Here is a 10,008-nt window from a genome sequence, read left to right as displayed (position 1 = left end):
AAGTGTTTTGCTTCAAAAATGATAACAAACGATCACAGAAATTTATTACCAGGGAAATTTTAAGAAGATTTCAGAAAATCCAATAGTTTAGTTTCATCTAATTCCAAAAGAAAAAAAACGAATAGGTAAATACACACACACAAATAAAATAAAGTATAAATAACAGGATCTGGTATTTCCTTTACATGTAATAAGAAATGAGCATTTTCTATTTTCCTCTCTTCAATGACCAATAACGACAATAAAAAAGAAACACTGACAAAGTTATTTTCGTCAAATATACTTACTCTTCCACCCACTTCATTAATTTTTACCTCGAGCGCAACTGATCCTTCTTTCATTCATAGCATTGTGATTGATAGGTAATGATTCATCCAGCCAACTAGTTGCTCACACTCACACACACACACACACACACACACACACACACACACACACACGAGGTTGTGACCTCGCTTTCCCGGTATGTGTTGTGTGTTGTGGTCTCAGTCCTACCCGAAGATCGGTCTATGAGCTCTGAGCTCGCTCCGTAATGGGGAAGATTGGCTGGGTGACCAGCAGACGACCGAGGTGAATTACACACACACACACACACACACACACACACACACACACACACACACACACACACACACACATCTTTCCACGTTCTTTCAGAGACGTCCAACCCTTCAGGAAGTCAACAAATCACGCGGGGACGCCACGGAACGCCTGACTTCCGATCTTTCTAAGATTTCCGATTGGGGCAGAGAAAATCTAGTAGTTTTCAATGCCTCAAAAACTCAATTCCTCCATCTATCAACTCGACACAACCTTCCAGACAACTATCCCTTCTTCAATGACACTCAACTGTCTCCCTCTTCCACAATGAATATCCTCGGTCTGTCCTTTGCTCATAATCTTAACTGGAAACTTCACATCTCATCTCTTGCTAAAACAGCTTCTATGAAGTTAGGTGTTCTGAGGCGTCTCCGACAGTTTTTCTCGCCCCTCCAACTGCTTACTCTGTATAAGGGCCTTATCCGTCCCTGTATGGAGTACTCTTCGCATGTTTGGGGGTTCCAGTCACACAGCTTTGCTTGATAGGGTGGAATCGAAAGCTCTTCTTCTCATCAACTCCCTCCTCTGACTAACTGTCTTCAGTCTCTTTCTCACCGCCGAAATGTTGCATTCCTTTCTATCTTTTATCGCTATTTTCATGGTAACTGTTCTACTGATCTTGCTAACTGCATGCCTCCCCTTCTCCTGCGGCCTCGCTGCACAAGGCTTTCTTCCTCTCATCCCTATTCTGTCCAACTCTCTAATGCAAGAGTTAACCAGTACTCTCGGTCATTCATCCCTTTCACTAGTAAACTCTGGAACTCCCTCCCTGCATCTGTATTTCCGCATTCCTACAACTTGTCTTCTTTAAAGAGGGAGGTATCGTGGCATTTGCTCCCCTAATTCTGGCTGACGGTTTTTTTTGCTCTTGGCTAGCCCTCTTCCCTACGTAAACACACACACACACACACACACACACACACACACACACACACACACACACACACAGTAGCTTGATTAGCAAACTGACACAGGAATTGACGGCAAAAAGAAAAAAAAAACATGTAACGAGGATCTCAATTTCTCTCTCTCTCTCTCTCTCTCTCTCTCTCTCTCTCTCTCTCTCTCTCTCTCTCTCTCTCTCTCTCTCTCTCTCTCTCTCTCTCTCTCTCTCTCTCTGATATTTATTCCCACTCTCCAAGAGGTAAATGGCGTACACAACAATATAGTGCTCCAATCAAAACAAGAAGGGAATTACACGATGAAAATACCATTAGAGTGAACAAAAGCATCAAGAGGAGGGCAAGGCAGTGAACGCTGAGTTGTAGCATTGAGTACTGTTTGTGCTGTGATAACAATGAACCGTCAGTTTGTTGTTTGCTTCATAATATCATTTGTGAACAGCGTTGCAATATAAAACACTGAAATAATCTCTTCGCAGTAGAAAGAACTAATGATTTTGTTTCGCTCACCAAGGCTTCTCCTTCACTCTACCATCTTTCTTTTTATCCATATGCTCATTTGATTCCTACCGTTGCTATTTTTTTTTTTTTGTTATTGTATTACTTGTTATAAATATGAATATTTCGTAAAATATTTTATTTTATAAAAAGAAACTGAAAAACTGAGGTTATTCATCGATCCCAAACATTTCACATGAAAACATTTTATCAATTTAACACTACCTCAAATTTACACAGTACATTAATAACTAGATTTTAAATCGTTAAAACCTTTTAGTAGTTGTTATCTTTATTTTGTCATTACTATTGTCATTTGTTACTGATACAAAGCAAGAGTCTTGGCGTCATTGGCAATGCATAACACCTATCATTTTTTTCTTAGTATAATCATAAGAAAATAATCTTAAGCATTATCTCCTCACAAAATATATACCATATGCCTGTATACCTTTCCATTTTCCTCTTATCTCTTTTCAAATCCCGTTTTTTTTTCAAAAATAAAATCAATCGCGGCTTTCAACTCCCTCAAGTCCCCTGTGTCTCAGCTCTCCTCGCCACCCGGTCACCCAGGCAGCCAGGCAGCCAAGCAGTCTGGTCCTGGAGCGCCGCTTGTCACCAAACCTGAAGACATTAACGACATTTAGCTGTGTTGTGGATATTGTTGCCATTCTGGCTCTCAAAACTCTTGGTGACTCATTACTTTGCTTACGACCATTGTTTCGAAGTCCACAGAAAAGAGGCACCGAGTTACGAGCCATGTATTGCAAGCTAACCATTTGTTGCCTCTCGCCCTCACAACACTGTCCAGTCTTGCAGGAAGATAGAGCTTGGTGTTCGGTTCTTATACTTGTACATTTGCACGTGGCAGTTTTAGTACATGCTTTATTCAGTGTAATGGTGTTTCACTTCCTTTACAGCGGGCTTTGTCTCTCCAATGCTATGAAATTACGGCGTATTCTTAAGAATTACAAAAAGGAACCACAGGAGAAATATTTCCCAGGCACATTCTTATCCCAGCACCTCTCGCCTCCAACAATTTCTCCTGGGAAGCATTAGCTAAATATTATTCAAGGATTGTCATCACCTTAAGTAATAACCTTGGTGCAGTAATTGCAAACCTCACCTCCTTGTGTTACCTACATCACTGAGAGCGTGCGTGCGCGTGCACGTGCGAGCACGTGCATACTTAAGTATGCGTGAGCACGTACACACACACACACACACACACACACACACACACACACACACACACACACACACACACACACACACACACACACACACACACACACACACACACACACACACACACACATCATGTGCATGCCATCGTAACACCACGCAGACTCTTCTTCCACTGTACACATGCCCTCTCCTTAAGATAGGTACTGTCCTAAGGCAAGGTTACTGATTTATTGCTGTTTGTTCGTCCTTGTTCCTTTTTCTTCTTTTATTCCTCCTCTTCCTCTTTCTCCTCCTCCTCTTCCCACTTCTGCTGCTCCTCCTCTTCCCTCCCTCCCTCCCTTCATACAACAAATCCCATCACTTCCACATGATAGCAAGAGATAACAAGAGATATATGAACGTGTTTTGAAGACGCTGCACCTGCATCCTCGCCTCCCTCCCCTTCTCTCCCCCATCTTCCGCTCGTTACCCACACATTCCCCCTCCTCCTCACCCTTCTCTCATCCTCTCTAAAGGGTACGCAGCCATTTAGTTCGCCATTCACTACTAATCTTCATCACCATTATTGACATCACAGCCATTATCACCAGCACCAGCACCAGTACCACCATTACAAGTACGAATGATTGTATCCCCGCTCGTATTGAACTATTATTACAGCGGTGGGCCATTCGGTGGTGCACAGCTGGCGTGGGAGTGATGGGTGGGTGTGGGGATGGCTGGAGTAGTGGTGATGGTGATGCTATATACGCGACTCCTCCCCCCATCTCTCTCTCTCTCTCTCTCTCTCTCTCTCTCTCTCTCTCTCATTGACTACGTAAGCTTAATTTATCACACCAATTCGGGTTGAAAAAAGGCTTTCCAAGTTTTAGATTATGAATTTATCAGTGCGCAACTTGTTTCTGAACAAATGAAGGGCCACTGGAAGAGGAAAAGAGTGAAAGACATAACAGCTGGCAGGAAATGGACAGACAGACCCCTTGCTAAATCCTTATAAGTATGTAAGCAACGCTCGGCAAAACCTGAAGGGAGGGAGGAATTATGGAAGCGGCGGATTGAAGAAATGCTGCGAGGACTGGGACACTTCATCACCACCTGTGGCCGCTATCACCCGCCGCCTCCACCAGTCACAAGCTACACCTTTCGGAAAACGCAAAAATATAACGGGAGTAATGGAGGAAGAGAACCCTTGAACACGTGTGGATGACTTCAAGCTGGCAGCAAAGTAATGAAGGAAAAGTGAAGGTAAGTGAAACCCGTCTCAGCTGACATGGCTCACATGGAAAATATGAACACTTTCCTACGTCAAAGGTGGGTGAAATACACGAAATCCCAGCGTGCAGCTCAGCCTGATATTTTCCACCCAGGCAGCTTATACACCGTAACTACCCAGAGCAACCAGACATAATTCAAAGAGAAAGGCCGGGCAGAGGTAGCAGATATGGAGGAAACGGTGGAGGAAGATAAGGAAAACGAGGAGAGGGAGAAAGATGAGGAGGAAGAGGAGGGAGAGGAGGAAGAGGAGTGAGGGAAGCCAGTTTCAGGTATACGAGACTAAGCGGCAAGAAATATAACAGCAGTTGGTCGAGACAGGCAGCGGCATAAAAGTCCTGGAGATATAAATTCCGCACAGGAGAGATTTGCATGACTGTTGCCACACGCCCGTCACCGCCCACGCTTTCGTAACACACATCCCTCCTTTCCTCCCCTCTCTCTCTCTCTCTCTCTCTCTCTCTCTGTCATCCGTCCATCACTTCCATGTCCGTTCTGCCTCGAAACGTGTGTCCTGCATTATTGAATGACCTGAAATCCAATAACAGTGTCCGTCTCGTTGCTCGATAATGATGGTGACTATATTTAGCGAGCCGGGCAGTGAATGAACAACCGCAGCGTGCACCAGACATAGTCGATGTGTCGTGTGATTCTTGTTTATGTATGATTATGTGTGTGTGTGTGTGTGTGTGTGTGTGTGTGTGTGTGTGTGTGTGTGTGTGTGTGTGTGAGAGAGAGAGAGAGAGAGAGAGAGAGAGAGAGAGAGAGAGAGAGAGAGAGAGAGAGAGAGAGAGAGAGAGAGAGAGAGAGAGAGAGAGAGAGAGAGAGAGAGAGAGAGAAAGAGACAGACAGACAGACAGACAAACAGACAGACAGACAGACAATTTATTAGGCTCAGACATAGTATAAGGTATGGTGTATGACACTTAAAATATATTTCCCTTACTGAAATACATTCAGTTTAGCCTTGAGAAATAATGCCAACTGGTATTGACCTTTATAACTAGTATTTTGTATCAGCTGTGCAAATTTATATCTGCTTGGATATCTTCTATAATACAACGGTATGTATTGACACCCTAGAGCAGCAATATCTTCATTATTACATTCTAATGTTACTTGATATTTATCCCCTAATATATTAGAGAGAGAGGAGAAAAACAAAAATACACAGACAAAAAACACACATGTTGGTTTATTGTGAGTTTTTAGAAAAAATAACTATGTACGAAAACACTGCATCAAATTCTAGAAAAAAAAAAAAAACAGAACCATCACTGTTATCATTTCCATCCAGTAGTAGATAGCAAGCAGCAGCCTCATCAAACCCATTTTTTTTTTTTCATTTTGCAGTTTGCTATGCCAGGAGGGAGTGTCTCAGTTTGATTCGATTTTAAATAATCTTCACATTTTGGTTGTTATGTACTGAGCAGTAAATGGTATCAAAGGTTGGTGACCAAAATGACGATATGTTTAGTATATTTTAATGACGATATAATTGACTAATGATCTGGAAGCTGTTGCGACTTTTCTTCTTACTTGAATTCACATTAAAGTAATTGTTCAAATAAGTACCTCAGATATTTCAAAATCGATTAGTCCTTTCAATACTAGGACACATTTTTACCTTGAAATTTGTGTACGATTAGACCATTTTATTTACACTAGGAAGGGTCTATGGAGGTCAGAAGATTAATGGCCATCGTCTTCACTATTTTATTCCTCTACATGAGTTTGTGAATGTGTATGAAATCACCAAATGAATATGAAAATGCGTCATGGTACTTAAGGGGTTAAAGACTGAATACATTTTATTTTGGCGAATTTTTCTTCATGGGGACATTTTTCAAGGCAAATGTAACAGTCAAGGAAAACAGGAAAAAATCATATTCGTGAGGGCATCACACACTCGTACATTCAACATTGCACGTCCACGCCATGCACGAGTCACGCATGCACAAAAGGGTTGACAGTGACTGAAATATTAAAAGAGACATGGAAGAGAGAAGACAGAAAAGAAGGAAAGTGAAGGGAAAAGAATGAAGATAAACTATGGAAGAAAAAAGAAAGGAATTCAAAAGGGAATTAAGAAAGACTCATGGATAAAGGCAAGAAGGTAGGAAGGGAGGAAGAAAGGAGGGATGGAGGGACCGAGATAAAAAGGACAAAACAAAAGATCGAGGAAGATAGGAGGAAGGATTAAAACAGATGTGGTGTACTGGGTCAGAGAAGACAAGGAGAGCAAATTTCTTATACACTGTTTTTCCTTCTCCTCCTCTTCCTTCTTGTTCTTCTCTTTCTCCTTCTCCTCATCCTCCTCATCCTCCTCCTCCTCGTCATAGCTCTCTTCATCTTTCGTTTTCCTTGTCCTCCTCCTGTTTCTCATCATTTTTATCATCGTCGCTTTATAATACAAGTTACTTATGAATGACAAGGTGATAAAATGGTGTGCTGGAAATACTATAAATAGATATTTTTATGTGTGTTTGGTGTGGGTTGATGCATCAGCTTTAACGGAAAAAAATCAACCGTTGAACTGATTGTAATGAAATTTGGTAGGGTAATCTCTCTTGATCCGCGAAAAGACATCGGATGTTTTAGATTTTTCAGGTAAATCTGTCACCGTAACCCTATTCTTGATGTTAGGACAAGATATACCGCAATTCACCACCCTTTTTTTTCTTTTCTTTTTTAATGACGGTGCCGAGCAAATGACTGACTTAGGGTTACAAATCATATTATGGAGAATTAACATTTCCCCGGGGAAGGTCATATAATTCTGTCTGTAATGTATAAGAAGTTGAATAACAAAGAATAACAAAGAATATGAAGAAATTTTAATTACTCTCTTGCGAGTTATAATGAATAAGAGAGGGAATAAAGAGCATGAATTTAAACATGAGTGGCTGTTTATGTAAGAAGAATAAGAATGACTTAAGGAGAGAAAGGAATGAAAGGAGGTAAGTAAAGAATAAAAAAAATACGTTACATAATGGCCAGACTACATAAGGACAACAGGAATATGAAAAATAAAGATGGCTTCATTTAGAAAAAAATAATTTATAATATAAATCAATCAGTCAATAAATCAATAGATTAAATAAATAAATAGACATAAAACAAAGGGGTACAAAACACAATTTTTAGATATCCTAGAAATCGAAGAAAATTACTTCAAATCGAGAGAGTACTGAGTAGCGAGTGATCATGACAGATATGGGATAGAGGCAGTGGTGTGTGTAAACTTGGAAGCGTGGGAGGGAGAGGATAGATGTTGACACGAGAGAATGTTGAGACGAGCAGAGCGGTAAACCTAAGACAAAATTACTCAGAAACGCTATTATCAACGTAAGGGAGGAGCCGAAAGGAATACATAGTAGTCTTTTGCTGTTTCACATGAGAGGAACGCTTCAAAGACACAGTAGTGAGGTTGCCCAATGAGATCAGGACCTACACTTAAAGCCAACGCTGCCTTGCTTCATGAGGCAGACCTAAGGGGAGAGAGAGAGAGAGAGAGAGAGAGAGAGAGAGAGAGAGAGAGAGAGAGAGAGAGAGAGAGAGAGAGAGAGAGAGAGAGAGAGAGATCCAAAAGTGCAGGAAAATTCAGTTTCCATCAACAGAGTAAGTGAATTTCTATGTAAGCTTCTCTATTCTTAACGGTGACATAAGAAGACTCTTAATGTCCTCGAGGTCATCTTTGTCACATAGAAAGCTTAAGGAGAAAGAGAGGAAAGATAAAGGAGATTTAAGAAAAACACAAGAGGAGCTTTAATATCTAAGTCATTGAAGTTAATAAGGAATTTTTAATAAAGGATCACACACACACACACACACACACACACACACACACACACACAGAGAGAGAGAGAGAGAGAGAAAGTGAAGGAACAGAATATGGAGCGCTCCCTCTTCCATAAATTATACTGCCCACACAAACAAGGCTTAAAAAAGGGTTATTGTTGTTTCAATGACCCTTGTGTATATGTTTGGTCTGCATTCCTTCTCTCTTTCTCTCTTTCTCCTTTCAAGGGTGGGAGAGAAATGGTTCGTGTGTGCAGGAAATGACGTTAAGCAGACTCTCTCTCTCTCTCTCTCTCTCTCTCTCTCTCTCTCTCTCTCTCTCTCTCAATGTAGTTTGAAGAGATACATATAAAGGAAATGATAGTTTATTTGGAGGATCAATAAAAACAAAATTATGATGCAAGTGAAAAAATAAATCTATTACTATTGTTATCATTAATTATTATTATTATCATTATTATTATTATTATTATTATTATTATTATTATCATTATTATTATTATTATTATTATTATTATTATTATTATTTTATCATCATTATCATTATCATTATTATCATTGTTATTATAATTATCATCACCATCATCATTATCATTGTTATTATTATCATTATCATCACAATAAGCACTGGTTCAAGGGGTTCTGTGAACAAATCTTTAAGTCAGCTGTGACCTCACTGAACGTTTCCTTTGTGCCTCACAACACAAGGGGACAGTCACAGCCTGCCCTCTAAAGACAACGCTCTTCCTTCACACAAAGCTACATTCTTCAAGCAACATTTGAAATTTAAAAAATATTGAAAAAAAATACTCCTTTTAGGAAACTCTGTTCTCTTAAACATGTTTGGGAACCAGCTCCTCAGTGGATTGTTAGTTTATATTACAATGATTGTTCCCTTCTACATAGAAAGTATAACTATTATCATTATCATTACCACTATGGTTATTACTTCTATTGTCATTAGTAGTAGTAGTAGTAGTAGTAGTAGTAGTAGTAGTAGTAGTAGTAGTAGTAGTAGCAGTAATAAGAGTATTAGTATTAGTAGTAGTAGTAGTAGTAGTAGTAGCAGTAGTAGTAGTAGTAGTAGTAGTAGTAGCAGTAGTAGTAGTAGTAGTAGTAGTAGTAGCAGTAGCAGTAGCAGTAGTAGTAGTAGTAGTAGTAGTAGTAGTAGTAGTAGTAGTAGTAGTAGTAGTAGTAGTAGTAGTAGTAGTAGTAGTAGTAGTAGTAGTGGCAGTTGTAGAACGAAGCAAGCCAGCCAGAAACGTCACAAGGCGGACTATTGCTTTAGTGCTTCCGTCCTTCGTGACAGTGTTCCACTCCACAGGTGGACACCCTCTGCCATCACAGACCTTCCCGCTGAATGCCACGCCGCCACACCGTCATTACCTGCCCGCGGATACTATCAGCGGAAAATTGCATGATAGCCGATGAGGTACGGTACGTATACCAGAGCTGGTGGTTTTATGTGTTGAACGGTGATAAAAGAGATGATAACTATAATAAGAGCAGTAATGATAGATATAAACAAGAATGATTGGCGAGGAAAAATCTACCACTAAGGATAACTCTGATACACAGTACCGGAATTTGGTATTTTATAGCGGTATTTGGTCAATGGATGATAACAACCTCACGCTGTGCTTCGCTGTGAGTGTCGTTAGGAACATTGCTGGCCTCGCTCTCTTATTCGTGTCGTTAGTAATGTATATTTTTGTTTCATATCAAATAAGTATATATATATATATAT

The sequence above is a fragment of the Portunus trituberculatus genome, chromosome 47 (genome assembly GCF_017591435.1).
Source record: "Portunus trituberculatus isolate SZX2019 chromosome 47, ASM1759143v1, whole genome shotgun sequence".
Taxonomy (NCBI): domain Eukaryota; kingdom Metazoa; phylum Arthropoda; class Malacostraca; order Decapoda; family Portunidae; genus Portunus; species Portunus trituberculatus.
The sequence above is the reverse complement of the archived record's forward strand: the minus strand, read 5'-3'. Positions refer to the sequence as shown.